Consider the following 9438-nt stretch of genomic DNA (forward strand, 5'->3'; position numbering starts at 1 on the left):
TTGTAGCATTACTATGAGTAATTGAAGATTTGACTCATATAATAATTGCATGCCATTAACCCATATAATAATTGCATTTTATCTGTGAAGCAATGTAATTAAAAGACACTTAATTTAAACACTTATCGACGAAGCTAACAGCCAAAAAAAATTTAATCTGTCAATAAGCACAAACAACAATAGCCAGCTTACTTCAACTAGCAAACATTATAACATTACCCTCATAGAAGAAGATCCTATCGTAAAGCATTACAGACTCCAACCCCCAAAATCTGACTCTCAGCTTAAGACAACACACAATTCTTTAAGAATATTTCAGGCAAGTTGACACCAATTCAACTGATTTGAAAGTTAGCATATTGAAAACTGCAAATACCATGCAATAATTTTTGTCTTCAGAAATCCTAAATTTCCTATAAGGCTTCGAAGATAACATCGATCATTCGAATGTTGCATAGCATGAAAAGCAGTAGTTACTCGAGTAAGAAGATATCATTCGAACACCACGAAAAGCATCACAGAACAACAACTCAATAGTAATCTATGAATAATAAGAGTCATAATAGAAGCAAGTTCAAAGCAATTTCATTTTATAAATTTTCAGTTTCCTCAACAACAAATACTTCGCTTCCAAGCCCCTTTAAACCTTGCAGCTCAGCCAGAATTATAAGAAGATCGCCATCTATACCCTTGAGGTCGAAAGCAAGCTGGAAGCAGCACTCGTCTTCCTAAATTATCTCACAAGAATCAGGCCTGACATCACGGCCTACCAGCCATTTCATGAAAGATACAAACAAATATGGAAGAATGTTACTGTCGTCGAGTCGAATGCCGGCGCAACAATCACGGAAGCCTACAAGAAGTTGAAGATTATGATTACTGTGACAACTGCGGCTGTTGCCACAGAGAACAGTAGCTCTTGCATTGTGTGCATGAGGAAGGTCATCTTTGGTTGTTCATTTCCAAGATTTATGTTAGATGAAGACTAGGCGAGCCTACGATGCTACAAAATCTGGCGAAAACCAAACATTGATAAACTTAGCGATGTATGGAATCTTTCTGAAAGAGGGACAATTAAGCATCTCAAAAGCCTCGCATTTCCCAACATCAAAACCAAAAACTAACTGCATATCCCAGCACTATCCTACAAAGATATACAAAAGCTTATCGAAAACAAAGAGAAGATCAGCTCAGGCTAAACTGGATACTATAATCTCACGAAGACTGTCGACTAAAGAGTTAATATCTTTTAGCAGTTTTCAGAGGGAGACTCCATTTAGGTGTTGCTCCTGCACTCCAGACCATTGTGCTTTACACCAGAATTCAGCAAATATTCAAATTGGCAAGCCTGCCCTTGTTTTGGAAAATCAAAGGTGATGAGCTAAGTTTATTACTAAGAGATTGTGATTCATATTCATGGGGGTGGGTTCGTGGCACTGAGTAGCTAAACTATGCAATCATACACTCGGAGGTGGGCCAATGGATTATAAATCCCTCTTTTTTCAATAAACTATAGGAAACCTCCAAACCATCGCTTTCCAATCCCTGTTTTTGATTGCGTCGCAGCCTATTTATTCATCACTTAAAAAATATTTGAGTATATGAATATTCGACCCCGCAAAGTGATCCTTGCTGGTGATTCCGCAGGTGGAAACCTCGCTTGTGCAATGGTTGCTCTTTTATTGAAGATGAACTATCCTATTCTCCCGCATGGCTTATTCTTAGCGTATCCGGCAGTCGACTTAAGATAAAAATACTCCCCTTCGAGGTTACACTCATTTGATGATGCGCTGCTCCTCCCCTCACTATTATTGCTCTGCCAGAAGTAATACTTAGGAAGTAGCCCCTTATCGCAGTTCTAACCTTTAGCAAGTCCTCTTTTATTAACCCAACAATACATCCACACTCCAGACATTCTCACAATGACAGATTAAGAGGAGTAAGAGCATTAATTAAAATAAGAACAAACCGAACTGCTCCAAAAAATGCAGCAAAAAATAGAAAATCTGCCAACAAATTGGCCACAAACTACAATTATGGTGGGGAACAAGGATCCACTCTTCGATGATTCACTTCGATGGCTATAGAAATTAACGAATAGCAACATCCCTGCTCAGATGATATTCCCAACCCCAACCCCAACCCCAACCCCAACCCCAACCCCAACCCCAACCCCAACCCCAACCCCAACCCCAACCCCAACCCCAGAGATAAGAAACTTACTCGCCAAGCCATGATAGAGATGTAATGATTACATATATATGTATATATGTATATGTACACATCTATCGATATTAAGGAAGATAGAAAGCTCATTTTAATATACATTCGGTTTACTTATTCATTGTATTTATGCTGCCATATTTCTGCATAGTGAATCGGCGACTTCTAATGTACTTAAACAGACAAACAGAGATAAATAAACAAATATATTAGATTTAGACGGAAGTGTGGATTTTAATTAAAAATTATTGCGATTGTAAAATATACATATCTAATGAAAGGAAGCAAAGTTGTAAGTGGAAGCAACAGCCAGAAGGCCGCTCCCAAGGCTGTCAAAACCACTGCTCGGGAAAGAATAAGCCAAGCCGATTATGATTCTCTCAAGGAGACCTTTGATATCTTTGATGAGGATAGAGGAGGAACCATTGATCCCGAATAAATCGAAAAAGTTCTAGAGCAGCTGGGCCTCTCCGGCAGAAGCAAAATCGTTTTCGAAATGATTGGCGGCTTGAGAGCTCTGAATCGACCCATCAAGTTCGAATAATTCTTGGATATTATTTGTTCGAAGGTTGGGGACAACAAGTCCAAAGAAGGCCTCGCAAAGATCTTCGGCCTCTGGGATCCCGAAGGAACCGGCGTGATCGACTTCGACAGTTTCAAGAGAATCGCCAGGGAGTTGGGAGAGAGCTTGAATGACGACGAGATCACCGAGATGATGCACAATGCCTATATCCTGAATGGCACATAGACCCATGATAACTTCAGCTTCGAGGAGTTTTATAACATCGTCACCAAGAAAAGAGCATGATCTATATCTGAATTAGCTTATAAACTATTACGGCCCATTGGGTTCAGAGTCAGCTCGATGACTCTGTCTGTCCTATTTATATTTAATATAAATTTATTTAATTACCCACAGTATCCTTATATTCCTATGGATCCTCTTTCTCATGCAGTTCACGGTAGAGTCTTCAACTAGACCTAGAGGGAACAATCTAACAGCTAGACCCAGAGCAATATGCCTATCATCAGCTAATTATTTAAATTTGATGATTATTATAAGTTTTTATCATCATCTTCTCCCTCTTAACATTATCATCATCATTAACATTATCATCCTGGTTGGCAGCAGATTGTAATCGCATGAAATAAGCCAGATCTCACTCAATCTACCCCAACTGCTCTAATATGCAATATTAGGATTAATCCAATATAATCTATCACAATCGATGCAGCTCTCCCTCATAATAGACAAGAGATATTGCGTTCACGAGACCAAACTTTCCTTCAAACTAGAATCATTAATACCCCTGGAGGCTATATCAGTCTAATCAGCCTCACAGAGCATCTTGGTCGCATTCTCCACAGACCAACTCCTTTTCTTCTTCTTAATATTCTTCTATATTTAATCCTCAATGATATGCGAACTCGATTCCGTAAACGACGATATCTTCTCCCGCGTGAATCTCTCGTAGGTAGTCTTATTCAAGAATATGTTCTTGATCTCCACACAGATCAGCATCAGGATGGGGACCACAAAGATAAGGAACACCAGTACGCACAAGATACCATACACATACTCCACAAAGATATAATCTATGAATTGCTACTTGAATGAGATGACTATGTTAGAGTGCTTTATTATGGAGTAGAGGATGCAGGCGCTGAATGAGGCCAAATACACCAAGAAGATGAAGAACAGTATAATGAATGCTAGAAATCTGTTGTGATTGAATTTGCCCACGCAGTTGTTTATCCAGAAGCAATGATGGTCATATCTCGCAATACAGGTCTTGCAGATCTAGCAATGCACTGAGCGTGTTGGCTTTTCACTTACACAGATCAGACAGATATTCTTGAGAGGGATGTTCGGAATTGTGCTCAGGAAGTAAGTGTAAGTCTTAGGCTTAACTTTGCTGGGAGGGATCATCAGCGACCCATAGGCAATCAGAATCAAGGAATATAAGCCTATTTCGGAATACTTGACATAAATGTAATGGGTCTCGAAGAAAGTGATCCGAATCGCGAGAGATAAGAGCATGCTGATGATAAAGATCAGTGGCTTGCAGACTGATTTCTATTGGAGGCGGTAATCTGTTTTTAGGTTGAGGCACAGCTTGATATGATCTAAGCAGGAGTAGTTGTTATCTAATAGATTGATGATGTTCTTAAATTAGTTGGCTTTAGCGATATCCAGGGCAGTCTGACCGCTTGAATTAATCAGGGTGCGATCAGCTCCAGCCTTTAATAGCTTCTTTATTATTTTGGTATTGCCATAGGCAGCTGCATAATGCAGAGGAGTTTGCTTATTGCTGTCTTGAACATTGATTTCGACATGCTTCTGGGCTAATAAGTATGTGACGACGGCCTCTCCACTTTTGATTGCTGCCAAATGCAAAGGGGTGGTTTGTTTATTATCCTTGAAATTCATGTCGAGGGAATACTGGAAGTATATAAATGTCTAAACTTTGTCGCCCTGTGCAGCCATGTGCAACAAACTCTGGCCTCCTTAGGTTTTGACATAGATGTTGGCCCCGTTTTCTTCCAGAATTTATATTATCTTGTAATTACCCTTAAATGCTGCATAGTGTATGGCAGTGATGCCATCATTGTTGGTGTCATTGATGAAACTGTCCATGGCTTGGGCAGGATGTGAGGCATTAGATTTGATAAGATAGGCTTACATATATTTGAGATACTTTTCGAGGAGTTTGGGTCGATTGAAATATGCACATTGATGGATTGCTGTGTTATTCTTTTAATCTCTGATGGCGGCGAGGTTGAGGGGCTCTTCACTTTCATCAAGAAATACGGAGATTTACTTATCGCTTTTCTTTGAAAAAATGTACTATTTCTCGATTTTATACTTGGGCATTCTGTTCAGGAAGATCTATGGTGACTATCAGAATACGTATAATTTATAATGACCATTTGGTAGATTTACATGCATTTCATCTATTCTAATCATGCGATCTATTGTGCAATATATTCATTTGATATTTTCATTTGAGATAGTCATTGAATCTATTATTTTCATGTTATCTCTTCATGTAACTATTGTTATAACCTGCAATTGCAATTGCAATTTCAAATCAAAAACATATTCTATGGAAGATGCATAACAAAATAATCACTACTGAAACCAATGTTTATCTACAAACAAACACTCCCTATTGCTCCAATAGCCAAAATGTCAGCATTTCCCTTTGAATTAAAATCTAAACTTTAAACAGTATTCAACTCTTAACAATTAATTCCCGATTAATATTTAATTACAAACTGCATAGCCCAGCCCATAAAGTAAACTAAACAAACCCACAAACTAATGACGAACAATAAATGTAAAGTATTCTTGTTTATGCTCTTTGTCTCAATGACTGTCTTCATGGTTGACTGCCAAAATTAGACAATTACCTGCCATTACTCATGTTCAGTATGTGCATCAAATACCTACACCCTCTGTTTCTAATGCAGCAACCCCTAAACAAACCTAACCATCATTTAAGACCCGACTCAGATCGATTAAAGATATCGGAATAGTCAAACAGCAACTGGTGTTTGTTAAGGCAAAGTACCAGAATAGACAAATGCATTCGGCATAATAATATTGATTGTTTGCTCCGCAGTTGCTATCATAGTCCGAACAAAGCAATCAATATACTTATTGTCAACACTGCAGAACATCGCATTGATTAGTTACGTAGAAATTGCATGGATATTGCCCAGTGGATATTTGTTACAATCACTACAGTACTTACTCATATTTAATGTGTTGCTGACTGAAAGTAAGGATGAATTGGATTATTCGATGAAGCAGAGGCAGTTTTATAGATTGCATTAGTATTTTAGAGCCAGTTAGTTTCTAACGAATGTGTCGCTGGTTGGAATTGTTAATTTGGTGGTTTTTGGGGGCATGGTCGGAATTGCAATATGGAAGTACAAGCAAGCCAAACTCAATAAATAAAGTAAATAGCATCCACTCAAATTGTAATAGTATTAGAAGAACTCGGTTCACTCAGACTCCCTCTGGCAGAGAGAAAACACATCGGTGAAGGATGCATTAGAGAAGCAATTGTCAGAGAACCCCCAAAAATCTAATTATACTCACTCCCTAAATAACAACCTAGGAACAACCCAAAACCAATCGTTACAATCGATAAAGCAAACTCTCCAATAACTCATAATCGACATCGCCTTCCGAATCCTACAAACCATCTTCTATTTCTGCATCCTTGAAACCACCTTAGTAATAATGGTCGGCCTCCGATTCCCCACATAAATACAAATTTCTACAATATTGCTGTCATTCTTATATTTGCTGATGCTTCTATCTTACTTAGTATACTTCTATTTTACTAAACTATGGTTCACTCCGAACATTCCAACACAACTAATCAATATCTGGAGGAAGATAGGACTCCCGGTGTTAGTGATCACTCCTCCACAGTATCATTTCCTTTTGATTGCCTTTATGTTCGTTTTTGCAATCGCAGAATCGGTCTATGATTATAGAGGTGGAGCATTTAAACTAAAAAGTCGGATAACTGTGTATAAACTGCTGGAGTTAATTGTGCTGATCCTGGCAATTGCGTTCTATTTCACAGAAATCAGCCAGAACTTACTGGCTGCAAGCTAGATCCTTAGGGTGTTGTTTAGTCTGGCAATCTTAGGCTACTTTGTTTGTGTTATTGTTTAATTAGGGTTTGGCCTATACTAGACATACTTCGAACAGAATAAAATCGATAATGGAAGCGAAATGGGGAAGGAGTATGGGGAGCAGCTCAACCGATACGATACAAAGAATTTCAATTAGGCTTAGGATATGCTTGGGAATAATACTTTGGGGCTTATTGATAGCTAGTATGACGGGAATCAACTACATAACCAATTGGAGATTTTTGATATGGAAATTGTTGAGGATGGGGACGGCATTAATGAGGAAAACTATGTGAATATGGGCGGGCATCGAAACCATGAAGATAGGCTGAAGGAAAAGGAAACAGTGCAGGGGGATGGCAATAAGTATATGGCTGATTATATGCAGAAACTCCAATAAAAGGAAAATATGAATATTCAGAAGGGCCAAGGGATTGACAATACTGCTCAAGATGCTCATCATGGTAAAGATGATGGTAAAGATGGTAAAGATGGCAATGACGATAATGACGATAATAACAATGGTAATGATGGGAAATACGAAATTAAAATAGAAGAATTTTAGGATTTTTAGGAATAAGATGCAAAGAAATCAATCGAAACATAAATTCCAAACAATAACAGCAACAACCGAATAAACCCTTTGCTTACCAATGATATCACAAATGATAACAACAACGACAATAACAGTAACAATAACAACAACAACAACAACAACAACAACAACAACAACAACAACAACAACAACAACAACAACAACAACAACAACAACAACAACAACAACAACAACAACAACAACAACAACAACAACAACAACAACAACAAAAACAACAACAACAATAGCAATCAAAAAGATGAACCCGAACCCATAGTAAAACCCCGAAAAAAAAGAGTATACAAAGGAAGCATCGATTAATAACTTAGAAAGCGCTATGGAATGTGATGGTTAGTATATGCATGACAATAAATTTATATATATAAGTTCTATTTTATAAGTCAAATTGCTAAAAAATAGTGCACATTTTTCAATTTTTATTGATTGTTCACTGATTCTATCTGAATATCTGCTGCATATGGTCTCTGACTAAGCTCTAGTTCTTAATTTATTGAGAGCCATGCTGGAGAATGCATTCGATAATTTAATCTATTAAGCATAAAATAGAAGCATCCATAAATATATATTCCATAAACAAATTCCGATATCAGTCAGGTCAGCCATGAGTAAACCAACAATCGCCATGCATTCAGGAATTCAATAATTCATCCGAACAGTCTCAAAGCTCCCCAAACTCAGAATGTCATAACTGGAACAAAAAATACGCAACAACTTTGAAAAGAAATCAAAATACACTAAATAATCTGCAAATTAAATTAAATAAACAAACAATATTTTGGATGTTGCAGCCCCATTTTATTTCCGTCGTGGGCAAAGGTACGAGCATACAGATCACAATAATAAAAATCATTAATGCATGGCCTGCAAAATGCAAGCAATATAAGCAATGCGATAAAAATAAAACAACAGGCCCTATTTCTCAAAGGCTGCCAAGTTCCCAAACCAATTCATATAAAATAGCAAAAGCCTCACCAGTCGTCCAGCACAAGCGGGGCAAAATGAGAGAGTTATAAAACTCTTAAAAACGAAAAGATAAACAAGCAATAATGAAATAGTTCAGAATTACCCTGATCAACGGTCATACAAAATTGAAGATGCTGGGCTCAAGATTAGATAATCAAATGTCTAAATTGTTTAAAGACTGGAAAAGGAAATTACGAAGTTTTTGCCTAAATATTTAAAAATGATAGGGTAGCTTGATTTTAATCATGACCATAAAGATGCACTCAAGAAGAAAAAAAAAATATTGAAAATATTTGCTGACTATTATTTGGCGAATGCCCAGAATTACAGCAGCAGTAACCATAACAGTAACAGGAATAATCTAGACCAGCATCCAAATTGCGATGATTTACTCAACTTAGTGTTAACTAATGCAAAAATCCGTTAAAAGATCTATGGTATAATCCTCAAATCCCAATTTTTAGACTCAAAGTTAAAATAACTCTAACAAACAAAACAAACAAAACAAACAAATCCACATAAAAAGTAGACTTCCCCCAAAATAATTAAGAATAGCAAAAACGGCAACATAAAAATCAAGCAAAACCGCACAGATTAACCGATATTATACACAAAGTTATTAATTTAAGAATAAAGCAGTAGTAAATTAGATCAAGTTATCAATGATTTTGTCAAATTGGATCATAAATAGTTTGAGCAGCATCTCATTTCATTGAGTAATAAAATCTATGAGAAACTCTAAATTATTGGAAAGTAAGGATAAACAAGAAATAACGAATAAAAACTGTTGTAATTTTATAATAAGATTAATGAACGTATCGATTTGATGAATAATTATTTGGATACCGAAATAATAACTCAGGAAAATTAGAGAGAAACAAAAGATCAGATTATGAACAAGACAGTAAACGATGCAATGAAACATTTGTTTTCCTTTCTCCAAAAACAATCTAAAATGCTAAACGAAATTGATGGCCAAA

The 9438-nt window shown here is 36.9% G+C and overlaps 1 pseudogene; it reads left to right on the plus strand.

Annotated features, from left to right (window-relative positions):
• Positions 1 to 2497: 2497 nt before the first annotated feature.
• On the plus strand, positions 2498 to 3031 carry LOC148307967 (centrin-2 pseudogene; annotated as a pseudogene).
• The last annotated feature ends 6407 nt before the right edge of the window (positions 3032 to 9438 follow it).

Source organism: Brachycentrus maculatus, unplaced genomic scaffold, assembly GCF_059751285.1.
Source record: "Brachycentrus maculatus isolate JH-2025_06_01 unplaced genomic scaffold, ASM5975128v1 h1tg000182l, whole genome shotgun sequence".
NCBI lineage: Eukaryota > Metazoa > Arthropoda > Insecta > Trichoptera > Brachycentridae > Brachycentrus > Brachycentrus maculatus.